We start from the raw sequence: 13,283 nt of genomic DNA, 5'->3' as shown, positions 1-13,283 counted from the left end.
AAGATTTTTTTTGTGATCTCATAGTACACTTCCAGTGTTCATACACAGGTTCATACACAAATATCTTTAGATGATCAACTGTAAAAAAAGAAAGAGACAAGTTTTTGACCAGTCTAGTGCTTTTTCAGACCTGAATCTGAAGTAAAAAGTGGCAAACTGTACATCTGGGCACAGAATCCATTGTTGGAAGCAATTATTCTCAATTAGAGTTTATATTTCTGTTTCTAGGTTAATTTTCTGACTTGAGGATGCATCTGTATACCTGAGAGCTTGAGTATTTTCCCAAATATTTCTAATAGGAAGTCTTGCCTGTGACTGTTAATCTTGCCTCCCCTAAGGTTTGCTGCTACCACAGCTGCTGCTTAGTGCATTCATGCTGTGGTTTTAAAGGAGTGATGCAGCATAGCTGGTCTCACTGAGATTCCCTAGCTCTTCTCATGTCAGTTCTCCCTTCTGGTATACTTCTAGTGTAGAAAGAACAACATAAGGATTCTCTGTAAATATCCATGTTAATAATCAGTGTAGCCAAATTCACTATGAGATCAATGTCTTTTTCAGAAGCTATTTAAAAGCATCTATGAATAAAATGAAAATACTTGTTCAGAACTTCCTTCCATCACTGAAAATCAGATTTGGAGTAATGATGCAGCCTTGAAAATAATTCAGGTCTGTTCATGGGTCTTATCTTAATGCAGACTTTCAAATTTGTTTATTGCATAGTTCAGTGAACAGCATGAGTGCCATCCTGTGCCAGGTCTGCTGCAATTGATGTTTCACTAGAACCAAAAGCTCCACCTACCAAATCTTTGTGCAAGTAATTCAAAATAAAAAAAAAAAAAAAAATAAAAAAAAAACAAAAAACAGGAAGAAGGCAAAAAAATTCCTACTGAAACAAGTCACTCGTCAGTCTGTCTAGTGTGGGCTATACTGCCTGGCAGACAGAGCACTTCAACAAATATTTTAATAGTCTGGTTAAATTTGAGCTTAAAAAAGAGGGAAGGAAGTAGCTGTCAGAACCCCATTGCTTCTTATCTCCTCATATAACCATGTCAAAATCTACCTCAGCAGTCAAAACCCATTTATTTCAGAACCATATCCAGTACTGCAGTAGTGCAGTTCTGTTCCCTTGATTGACAGGAGGACAGTAGTCTTGTGCAACTCTCTGGATATTCTTTGTTAATAGCAAGAGTAATAAAATATAAAGGAGGTAGAATTACTGTATAGTTGCACATGCTACTTCGAACAGGTTTTGTAGTCATTTCCAAATTAACTAGTGCTCACATCACAGTTGAAATTCTTTGGCTTCTTTGTGAATAACCTAAGCAGAATGCGCACTAAGATCAATTAAACTGACTTGTTTAATCCAAAAGTAGCATGTTTGGATTAAGAAACCTGGAGAGACTATTGTACTGACACTGTCATTATCTGTGGAGAAAAAGAAACTTGTGGGTCAATGGACCTGTCACTAGAGCCTTTTTTCTTTTTTTTTTTCTTTTTTTTTTTTTTTTTTAAGTAACAAGCAGTAAACTTGTATGCAGGTGCATGAATAAATAAGTTTGTTTCCTGCCTTCTCTACGGAAGATATTTCACATGACATATTTATCAAAAGAATGCATTATCTTCCATTTACAGGTTTTCTACCAGCCCAAATAGACAAACTGAGAAGATAAAATACTGTACACATTTCTTTGGCTTTTAAATGTCTGGCTTCATGCTACTCTGTCTGTGGGTATGCATGCAGGTCTAGCCTTCTGTACTGGCAAAACCATCCTGAAGGCTTTCTTTGGTACAGCCTCTTTCTCCGCAGGAAGGATGACAGCTGTCTGTCTCTCTCCATATCTGTTCTTGTTGATCAGTCAGCTAGGCTTCCACTCCTTTCCTCTGCTGTTTTGAACTCAGTTATTCTATACAGACTGTGATGGCTGCTTGTTATTGTATTAATGACTTCCTGGATGATAGTAGCATTAGGAAAATAAACCTTAGTGTTAAGGACCTGTTTGAAAATTATCTGTAGCTGTGCTATCAGTACAGCCTTTTGTTTAATCTCCTTAAAGTTTAAAGATCTGTTCCCTGTGTAAGCACTAGCTACTAGCATGCAGGACAAAGCCACGGAAGTTATCCAGCTCAAGTAGAAATGTTTACTGAAGGCTTATTTGAAAGCAAACTGCAATGAAAATGTGAAGTATTAAATGTACTCCTTCATGCTAAAACAATAGGCTTTTAATTTATTTTTCTGATTCACTAAAAGAAGACATCTCTGGTTTTAGAATTCAGACCTGTGCATCTGACCTGGAAAAGCAAGTCTTAGCCTGTCTGGTGGAAATGAATCTTTTCATAACAGCCATTCCCTTCCACTCAATCAACAGCTTTTTTTGAAGTCATGTTATTTTGCCTTAAATTTTATCTAAAGCTATAAGATGTCACTTGAAAGAGCAAAAAAGACATCAGTGTAGACAGTCATATTTAATCAAGAATTTGTGACATTCCTTTGTGGTGCAAGGCATCATTTGTTCCCCAGCTAGTAGCTCAGCTAAGCCTAATTAGGTAATGAAGTTCAGATCATGTAAGAACTTACTCAAAATCCTAAGTGTTTTATGTTATTTTGTACTAAAACAGGGTTGATATGTTTTAAACAAAAACACACAAAAAATGTTCCTGCTATTTCACAGAATCATTGATTTTAATTTAAATTTTACAGCTGTGTTCTAGATTGCTGTAGTAATAGTATGTGGATTTCTGTCAGTGAACTTGAATCTGTAAGTAATTTTTAAATTCATTGCCATGGGCCATTTCAGAGGTGGCATGATGTTAAATAAAAAAGAGATGCTTTTTGCAGTATGCAGTCACTAGCCTGCAGGTTTGCCATAGGAACCTGTTTAAGGATTTTAGAGTAAGTTTAGATGGTGCTTAATTAGATTCCTTAAAACTTTCAGAATTATTCCCCAAGATTCTCAGGGACATATTTAAGGTGTGACAGCCTCCCCTGTACTTTGGCAGAGGCCAGGAGATTAATCCAAACCATGGGACTGTTTGTGTTCTGAGTCACAAAAGTGGAAAAAGCATGTAATGATGGGAAACAATGAAGCAGAACAGGCTTAGTCTTACATGAAACCTTTTAACACTATTCCTAGGAAAAATTCCCTGAGAACTTTTGGCAGCTTCCATTTTTTATAGCTGTTTCTGTCCTTTGGCAAGACAGACCAAACTCTGTAGTGATTATTCATGCTGGTCTGTTCTGGATGATGTCAGGGGCTCCTAAGTGCATTGGTAAGATTTCCTACAGCGTTTTCCAGTGTGGTGGCAGTTTGGGGAACATTATTGTAGAGCTGGCAGCTGTGATCGTTTTAAGCACTGTGTCATCTAAATGGATTCAGAATCTCTCTTAATGCTGTAATATATACTGGTAGTCTGTTTATCCTAGCAGCATTGTGCTGGTGTTGCAGGGAAAGCTGAATTCATCATAGTGGTTTGGAGATGTGTCATTTTAACCTGTTAATGTATACAGGACCAAAGACAGCATGATACCTAGATTCAGATGAAATTGCAACTCTCCAACCCTAAGTAGATTAACCTGTGCTTGAAGGTCTTCATGATAATCTGAGAACAGAAAGTAAAGTTACCTTCTTTAATGTCTGACTATGCTTTACAGCCCTTATTTTGTTTCAGATTGCATGATTTTAGAATAAAATCGCAGCTGGCTATCAAGCAGGGCATCAGGAAGTCCCCGAGGGACTGAGGAAGTTCACTGACACACAGTTACACACATAGTGACTGTTTGTTTGTGTATCCTGCGACTGTTTCATTCAGTGTAAAGATGCTGAGTTTATTCATGCCACCAATACCAGTACAAGGAATTTGGCAAGCGTGTTTCATTTCTGTTTATGTATGTAGCTAGGCGACGTCTCCTAGTCACACAGATGATTACTTCTGTGAGGCACACTGAAAAACCAAAATGCTAGCGATTCATGTTTTAGTTTAGAAATTGAATTGAACTCCAGACACTATTAATACTTGTGATGAATGTATGCTGGAGGAGTTACTTTTCTGTTATTTGGTACACATGTATCTGAATTTCTGGTTTACCATTTGTTCATGATGCATATTCTTCACTGAATCTCTGTATCACTTGAATATGTATACCTCTCTGACTTACTCTAGTTAGCATGCCAGACAGAAGGAAGGAAGATGCAGTAGCCTGGACTGAGTCATGAGGGAAACAAGCCAACTGCACCTTTGAAGTTGCTGGCCCATGTTGTTACCTGTGTCAGCTAGATGAGAGTAACAATGGATCTTGCTTCCTTCTGAGCATCTCGACAAGCATAGATAATTCCATGTTGTTTTCTATTAACAGCGGACAGCCAGTGCAATGGGATTCCACCACGGTGACTCAAACTTTATGGGTTTTGGCAATTGTTAGTGACTTTAATTAGGCTGTTAATGTGCCCTGAGACAGCTTTCTTCATTATTAGCTTTTGTGCATAGTCAAAGGAGTTTCTGACTGAGTCCTGTAACTATAGTCTTAGCTAATATTTTGCTTTGTTTACTTCCTTGTCTTGATTTGGATCCCAAGTCACTCTGGCATGTGGTTCTTTGTGGAGGCAAGCTCCTTGTGCCCATAGGCTTAGAGTGAAAGGATTGTGAGATAAAAGGATGAGGGTGTTGTTTATGCTGGTAATGAGGAAAATCTTTGAAAAATAGAGTTCAAACTAATGATATGGTCAGACATGTATGAAAGTGGCAGAGGAGGGATACTGAACAGCAGACAGAAATTAATTTGCAAACATAGAGTTGAGAAGTAGCTGAAGACAAATCCAGTGATAAAACAGTATCAGGATATAAGAAGAGACTTTTGGAAGTCACATGTGAGATGCAGCCAGCTGGTGGGAGAGAGAGGTGGATGTTTTACTAGCCATGAAAAGTATTCGCTGTCAGGTTGTCACGTAATGTGTGAAGCACTTTGAGATTCTGGATGGGAAGTAACTGTAGAACATAATGCCTGTCATGTCTTTGTCAGTTAAAATGATTGCTGAAATATACCCTTTAAACAAGGTTACATGAGCTTTCATGTAATATAGACTCTTTATGAAACGGATGAAGATAAACTGGAAACAATTTGATGAATCTAATTAATTCCTGTATGTTGATGAAGTAATTTATGTTGTTTAGCATTTTCTTTAGCAGATGCAATACTTAGTCTTTGCCCTGAAGAGTCAACAGTTGAAAGATCAGTGAGAAGGCAACAATCTAAGATCACACTGCAAGCCATAGCACTGCAAGGCATACAGTCCAGGTGTCCAGTTTCTAGCCTGGATGTCCTATTCAAAAGCATACTACCTCTCTGTACCCAGACTGAACTAGCAAATGCCACCTACCTTACCTATTACAATGCTTCATTTGTAAAATACACGTTACAAAATATTAGAGATCTGGCTAACACACAAGATCATTCCAGAGATAAGTCTAGCTCTTTAAAAGGGATTATTTCAAGTAAATGAAATTCTGAGTGGAGAATAACATTTGTGCAGGAATGTGCATGTAGTGTAGGAATGAGATTGCACAGAATAGAATTGATCCAAGGGCTTAGGTTGTTAGGTGGAGCACCTAATAAGATATCTGGTTCTCTGGTATTGTATTAGATAAAAGATGGCATCAGTATTCTGGTATTTGATCTGTTTTTGAAAAACACATTGGAATTACAGTTCTGTAAGATTTAGAGTAAATCATGATGCATGTTAACAAAAAACGTTGCATCCCCCCCCCCATCCCCCCCAAAACAACCCACAAACCCAAACCAAGTTAAACACTTTCAGTGTTTAAAGTTTTACTAATGCAGTCTTAAGTGTGCTTTCAGCAGTCTTTCCTCCTTTCTTCTATAGCCATAGATGTGATAACTTGCCAAGTTTTTACCCTGGGAACCCAGCTAGCATAACTTTAAAGTTATACTTAACTTTCCCTGTAACCTGTGATTACTCTAAGTGCTAATAACAAATCTACGTGTGTTTGTATCATGGCAGTTCCCAAATTAGATCAAATAATCAAGGTGCAAAAATAACACCCAGAGGTCTGCCTGATCCATATGTTAATCAGAATGGAATTTATATTATCCTCTTGCAACATAACACATTCAGGGAAGCAGCACTACATAGAGGCTCAGCCACACCTAAACCAGAAAGTCCTTTGTCCTGATCCTTTTTTTTTTTGTATTGAAGAAAAAAGCTTAAGTAGGCAATACCTATTGACAGAATTGTAGCCTTCATAATGCATCTTTGATTCTTTGTAGACAGCATCCTGAAAGAGTGTGAGCAAAATCTGTATAGGTGGAGCCAAACGATCAGGGACAGAAGTGAGAGAAAAATCTATTGAAAGCCAGAGTGACCTCATATGCACTAATGTTATTGCAAAGATGAAGTTTGGGTCAGAGGGGAACTCAAATTGAATATTCAAGTTAAGCATAGCAAGCTTCCAGTAGACTAACATAAGAAGATAGTGACAAGAAAAATATATTGGTGAGGTGGAAGAAAATGGTATATTGAATAGAAAGGAAAAAAGAGAAAATTAGTATCAAACAATATTAAGCAGTAACAAAACAATGAGGGGGTTAGCAATGGTAGTGTCACTGAGACTGAGAGGATGGAATAAATGGATCTACAGCATGGCCATAGAGTATAGGAGGAGCCACAGTCACAGTGAGCTGTCAAAGGGAAGAATGAGAAGCTAGCGCAATTACATTTGTTTTTCCATCCACAGGACTCTGGGGAGCTCCAGTCAACAAAAGTGTGCTTTCTTTGATTTCTATGGTCAGCATGCAGGAAGCTGGAAATCACAAATAGGTAACTGCAGCTGAAGTAGTTGCCAGTTATTTGAAATATGACCTTCTATGCAGATATTTTAAGGGGGTGTGTGGACTAAGCAATGTGAAAGCAAATTGAAAACCTTTCTTGGCACTGCCTTACTTGCAAGCTAGTTGCAGCACGTTTCTTCCAGTAAATCATCTGTGAGGCAGGCAAGAAAGAGACACTGGGCTTGTGGTAAGTGCAGTCCTTGTCACTGTCTTTTATCCAGCCTAATGCTGACAGTAGTTACTTAATGTAGTACTCGGGAGCAGTGGTCATGGGCCAGAACCCCTTGTGATTGGTGCTGTACAAACCCTCCAAGCTTTGGGTAAATCTTCAGAAATAACCCATGTGACTTACAGGCTTATGTCTCGTTTTGAAAAGTGATTCAGGCACTTGGCTGCTGTTCTCTCATTGAATTAATTTCCTTTCCCTGTTTGGCAGATAACAGAAGTCTTTCTTACTTGCACAGTCTGACTGCTGCCTTCCTCAATTCACTGATTTTGCAGAGTTTTTTTCTTAAAGGTATGAAGAATGTATTGTATTTCCATGGGTGGGATCACTAGGCCTTGGTATTAGGGAATGGTTGGTTGTTCTGCCAAAAGTGTTAATGTGCTTTCTGCTGTTTGTAGTACTTAGGTTCCCCAGCTGGTGCCTTTGATGTCAGTTGACCTACATAAGAGGAGAGCAATTGAGGGAATTTATAATATGTTTGAATATAACTTTTGTATCTTCATGACTCTGAATATGGTTGCTCTTTTTTTTCCCTGTTGTCAGTCTTTTTTCTTTTGAAATCACTTCAACAGTCCCTGAAGCTTGTGTAGGTTCAGAGAGGCTGCTTTCTATTTTAAACTGAGGTGAATGTGTGATTCTGAGATTGAATAACTGATTATTAAGTTGTTATTAGAGACAACATTTCTGAAGCTGTTTGAATTGCTGGAAAATCTTTTTGTGCTACAGTTTATGTGGCTATAATGATAATAGTTCACTTGACATCACAGCTTTTGCAAACTCTTCAGATGAAGATCTAGTTAACCAAAATTAATGGTGGTATATGATCTACTTCAAATTTTAAGAAGTATTGAGTTATTAAAAAGAGAACAATTTTCTAAGGAATGGGAATAGTAGTGTCATTGGAACAGGCCATAGTAGAGGACTGAAAGGTAAATGGACCTTCAGTTAAGAGAATGAATGTGTTCATCTTTGAATTAATTAATATGTGACTCAGCAGACTGTATAGAAGAAGGCAACATATATATTGCATGTTGGCAATACATTACATGTGTGAAAACACTTTTTTTTAGCTGAGGGTATTGTGGTTATGCTTTTCTGCTTTTGCTTTAAGAATGTTTGACAATCCCCTGAGGGACTGTGCATCCATTAGTAGGCAAATTGGCTGCATGGCTTCTGCTCAGCTGCTTATCCCTATTTAAAGCCCCTAAAGAATACTGCAGTACAGAATGGCTATTAATTCTAGGACTGTAAGTATTTTTGATCTGTGAATCACCTTTCCAAGTTGCCAGTTTTTTGGGGTTTTTTTGTTGTGGGTTTTGTTTTTTTTTTTTTTACTAAGAAACCTGAAAAGCAGGGGGAAATTATCAGTTTAACTGTTAGTGACAAACAGTGGTTGAAGTGGGATACCCAGGAATTAATTTTTAAAGACAGGTTTGTTAATAAACAGAGAAATAACCCCAGTGGCCTTGCCAAAAAGAAAGGTAATGTGTCAAACTAATGCAATACCGGCACTGATGATGTTCTCTGACAAAATGCTGTTCCATGCTAAGCCTTTTCCTATGGCTGTCCCCTTCATATCACTTCTGTTTATTCAGAAAGGGGCTATTAATGTTATTTTCACCTTCTGCAATGACCAGTTCACCTGTCGACTCTGTTGTCTCCATGTTTGAAGTCTAGTGTGGTATTTCTTACTATTTTCTCCCTTCTTGTATCTCTCTGATCTTGTTTCATCCCAGCAATTACTTTGTCTCTCAGCCTGTGTTCTTGTGTCTCTTTTGTGCTTGCCTGCTTTTGCCAAGACTGTTTTTATGCACCTGGTCAAACCTAGAACTTTTTTACCCTGTTTGTCTGCCAGGAGATATCTCTGTCTATGCCTCTGAAAAAACCCTTACAGCAGAGGCAAATACGTCTTTGCAGAATCAAAACCACTCTGTGACAACATACTCTTGAAAGGACTACCTAAAGGTATTCACCTGCAGGGGATTAAAAACACCACACTTAAATTACAGGAATAACTGCATGTATTGGGAATGGGGAGTGTTTGCTTTTTAAGTATTTGGGACTGACCACCAGTAAATTGGCCACACTGTTGTGGTGAAACAGTAATCTAAAGTGATCCAACTGAAGATCTTCTTTTGCAAATACTTTTTAACTGTATCTTGCTTTTGTTACTGGTGTAACATCTAGGCTTCAGTAGTTTATTTTCCACTAGTCAGACTGGCAGAAGTTTTGATTTGCCCACCTCCCACCCCCTTCTGTGTGTGGTATGCCTGTCCGGGTTATCTGAGCGTGATTCAGCGAGCCTCCCAGCAGAGCTCGTGCTTTGGTCTTCTGGCCTTTATTGCCTCTGCGGCAGACATCATTTAGACTTCTCGCAGCTCTGATACACACACATTCGGTGCTCTGAGCACCGAATCTTAGATACTGTTGGCGCGAAGCAGGCTTGGCTACAGCGGCGAGCTGTAAGGAGCTCAGTTCGCCGTTGTATGAGCCCGGAGCGGGAGGCCGCGGTTCTGGCTCGGTGGCGGCCAGGCCCCAGTTTGGCGGGGCATGGGGCTGAGGGGCCTGGGCCGTCCTCTGCGTGCCTGGGAGGGAGGTGCTGTGCCCTGCCCGAGAGCCCGAGCACCGTCCCAGCTGCGCTGCTCCAAAGTACGGGCTGCAGCGACGACCTGCTGTCCCAGTAACGCAGGGCAGAGGGCCGGGGCTTGGGGGTAGGGGACACCGGGGCAAGCGCCGCGGCGGCCGCTTCCCTCACGTCTGAAGGGAAGGGTGGGCAGCCGCCAAGCAGCTTCCGCGGCGCCCCTTGGAGAGCGGGGCTGGGGGGCGAGGGCTGGGCGCCGACCCCCGCACCCCAGGGTGCTGCTCCCGGCGCTTCCAGCGCAACCTCAGAGGCCCCCCCCGGGGACCGGGACGGGGAGAGGGTCGCGCGGGACACGGACGCGGAGGGAGAGGCTGCTTCTGCCCGCCCCTCGCCCCTCTCCCTTGCTGCGGGAGGCGGGCGCGGCCGGGTGAGTCAGCGCCGCGCCGGGGGGGCGCCGGGGCGGGGAGGGCCCGCCCGACCTTACAAAACCCGCCCGGGCCGCCGCTGGCCCCAGCCGCCGCTAAAGCCGTCGCTGGAGCCGCCCTGCCCGCCCCGGCCAGGTGAGCCCTCGCCGGGCGCCCCGGCCCCGCCAGCGCGCCACGGTGCGGGGGGAGTGGAGGGGGAGGCGGCAGCCCGGCCACGGTCGGGCCCGGGGGTACGGGCGGGTGTCGGGCCGCCGTAGCCGGTTCTCCGGCGGCCGCGGGGCGGTGGCGGGGTGCGGCCGCCGCTCTTCTGCGCCCCGCGCTTTTCTTCTCTTCCTTCGGTGTCACCCGCCCGTTACTTCTCCCTGCTCGGCTTCGTGTTGAAACGGCGGCCTCCGAGGGCGAGGCTGCCCCCGGAGAGCTTGGCGGGCCCCGCACCAGTACTGGGTGTGGCAGCAGCGCTCGGCCAAGAGGAACCGGCCCCAAACTTCGTCAAACTTCCCCGAATGCTCTCTTCTTCTCCTCCTTAAGGTGCGCAACGGCTCGGCTGGATTACCGATGGGACCGTAAACTCGCTTTGCAGCCCGGAGCCTCGCAGAGGCGCGGGCGGTGCCAGGCAGCCAGCCCCGCCGGCCGCTGAAGGCGGTGTCCGTTCGGCCGGAGCCAGGCTGGAGTTACTCCCGCGGGCGCGGCGGAGCCCCGAGCCCGCCCGAGCCGCCGCGCCGGTCTCTCGGCCTGCGGCAGCGGCCCCTGCCCTTCTGGAACCCCCAGGGCGTGGCTGCGGCTGCGGCCGCTGGCGCCGCTGCAGAGGCGGCCGCTGGCAGGGGCAGAAGCGAAGCCGTTGTACGGGGAGCGCTCCGGGCAACCGGTGCTCACCCGAGGCTTGCCTTTAGCGCTCGGGCGCGGCGTGCCGGGGAGCGCCGTGCGGTTCCTTGCTCGCAGAGCCAGGCTTGGGCACGGCTCCCCCACCCTGCCCCCGCCGCGAACGGAATTGCTGAGATCTTGCTGCTGCCTTTTGGATTGTGAGTCAGCTTCGACACCACTTCCTCCTCGAGTGAGGAGGGGAGGTAGGGCATAGGAGTGTTGTCACGTATTTTAGCCGGAGGAAAAGTCATGCAGAAGTGAGTTGTGTTCTTATACGTGGCAGCTTTAGTTCTGTTTAAGGTTAGTTAGGTTTATGTTCATATTCAAATGCTCTGTCTGCACAGAGATGTGCTGACCCCGACACATAGGTCAAGAGTGAAAGAATCTTTTGGAACCTCTGTGCCCTTGAGCGATCCATCCCTGCGCATGCCTTCTGTTGGTGGAGCTAGTTGTGATAAGCAGCCCTAGCGAGTATAGTTTCTATTAGCTAACATATGGAATGGTTTGCCTTGATTTTAAGCAAACAAACAAAAAAAATGGTTTCCTGTGAATCTCAGAAGTGAGAATAACCTGAATTTGAAGAAATAAAAGTCCTTACTTTTGTGAGCGTGTAGTATCTTCCTGGAATGGAACAATTATCTCCTGCGTTATTAGTAGTGTCTGTGAAAGAGAACAGTTACAGTAAGTTTGTGGTAGCATGGTTTAATGGATTTTGAAATTCTTTTCTTTAAAGCTAATTTTTTCTCCAAGTAGTGGCTTTAAAAGATCTGCTAAACCTTATTGAGTCGTTCGGGGAGATACAGCCTGCCTCGTTTGTACTTGCGGTTGTCACTGTATATAAATGAATGATTTTGAGTTCTTATTTCATTTACAGTAGATATTGCAGATCTTTCTCACTTTCCTTCATCTCCACTGTTGCCAGGCCTTGCCCTGGTTTTTGGAGACCTGACACAAATGTGTTCTGAGCGAAAGAGTTTCCATTCTCTCATTCTGGGGATGCCGTTTCCTTGGCTCAGATGTCTGGGAACACCCTTTGCTCAATCTCCGTCTACAAGAGTATAAGTGCTTCTTAAAATGCTAACTCTGCTTATTGGGCAATGTAGTTGTTTGTGCATACCTGACAATTTTTTCCATGGATCACATGGGGTTTTTCTGGTGTAATGTATATGAGCTGCCCCTGGGAATCGAGATATGGGGCTGCTTTTAAGCACACACTCTTCTGTCACCAGTTATGGGGATAAGGTACTGGGTATGGACTAAGCCCAATATAACTGATTTGCAAACCAGTGATTACGGTGGGGGTCGAGGTCAAAACAGACGCTATCTCTTTTAGTAAAATAACATATTTCAGGATTACGTAATGTGGATTTAGGAGGAAAACCACTTGTAGAAACTTGCCTTAAGGTATTGAAGCATTAGTTTACAGCTAGAAGGTAGAAGTTGAGTCTTTTCCAGTGTAAGGAATAACAAGCTAGTGCAAGTATTTTCCACTTACGTGTTCAAACCCACCCAGAACTTGTCAAAACTACATCAGATAAGATCAACCCTTCAGGAAACAGTGAGAGTCTGTTCTCAAATATGAGCACCTTACAAAGCAGGGTGTGACAAGAGATGTGTTTGTTCTCCAAGTAAAGATCTTTCTCTGCAAAGATTCTTGCAAAAACTCCCCATTTTTTTTTCTCTTGCCAGCTTGCTGCTGATGGGCAGTCAGTTGCTGTAGTACTGTTGTGTGCTGACGATATGAACCTCCCAGTTCCAGCTCTACGTGAGGGTGTGTTAGTTCTGTTCCTGGACTCTGTTCAAGTTTTTTGTTCCAACAAGCCTGATTCAATGTGGTTTTTAATTGATTTAGAAACAGGAGCCTTGCAAAAAGCTGTTCAGTGATTGTTTTGTGAAAAATTATACTGCAATTGCTTTGCTTCAGCTTTCACTGCTATTTTTTCTTTGTGACAAGCAAGACGAAAGGACTTCTGTTGCTCATCTTTGGTATTGGTTGTAATACTGTCAGAGTACAAAGGTCTCATTGTTAGGCACTTCATTTTATTAAGAGTAAATATTAAGAATTTCATAACTCAGTAATATGTCATCCCACTCTAACCAGCATAGTTAATAGTGCCAAGAGCTGGTAGCAGCTTATTACAACTTCTGCAGCCTATCTTTAAAGGGCTGGGCTGGATTTTTGCTCTGTAAAAGATTTATTCTCAAATAAGTTGATGCATGACCATGATTTTCATTCTCTGTCTTATTTTTCCTCCCCTGGGATCTCTAATTTTTCCTTGAAGTAAAGTTGCTTTTGTTACTTACACCTAGGTTGCTTCAGAAGATGAAAGGTTTTCTTGCTGTATTCTG

At 42.9% G+C, this 13,283-nt stretch overlaps 2 protein-coding genes across 4 annotated transcripts in view; both read left to right on the top strand.

Annotated features, from left to right (window-relative positions):
* ICE2 (interactor of little elongation complex ELL subunit 2) overlaps positions 1 to 13,283 on the top strand; it is a 52,264-nt gene that overhangs the window by 32,988 nt on the left and 5,993 nt on the right. Inside the window, exons 17-18 of one of the 3 annotated variants that reach the window (XR_012652827.1) lie at positions 6,748 to 6,830; positions 7,278 to 7,524. The exons of 1 other annotated variant lie outside the window; for it this stretch is intronic. The gene's annotated coding sequence lies outside the window, so the exon portion shown is untranslated. Of the gene's footprint in view, positions 1 to 6,747; positions 7,017 to 7,277; positions 7,525 to 13,283 lie in introns of those variants that run through there. One more of the 3 variants, XM_075045484.1, reaches the window with a different exon arrangement.
* ANXA2 (annexin A2) overlaps positions 10,129 to 13,283 on the top strand; it is a 30,479-nt gene continuing 27,324 nt past the window's right edge. The window contains exon 1 of the mRNA XM_075045496.1: positions 10,129 to 10,208. The gene's annotated coding sequence lies outside the window, so the exon portion shown is untranslated. The remainder of the gene's footprint in view (positions 10,209 to 13,283) is intronic.

The sequence above is a fragment of the Buteo buteo genome, chromosome 13, assembly GCF_964188355.1.
Source record: "Buteo buteo chromosome 13, bButBut1.hap1.1, whole genome shotgun sequence".
In the NCBI taxonomy this organism is placed as follows: Eukaryota; Metazoa; Chordata; class Aves; order Accipitriformes; family Accipitridae; genus Buteo; species Buteo buteo.
The sequence above is the reverse complement of the archived record's forward strand: the minus strand, read 5'-3'. Positions and strand labels throughout refer to the sequence as shown.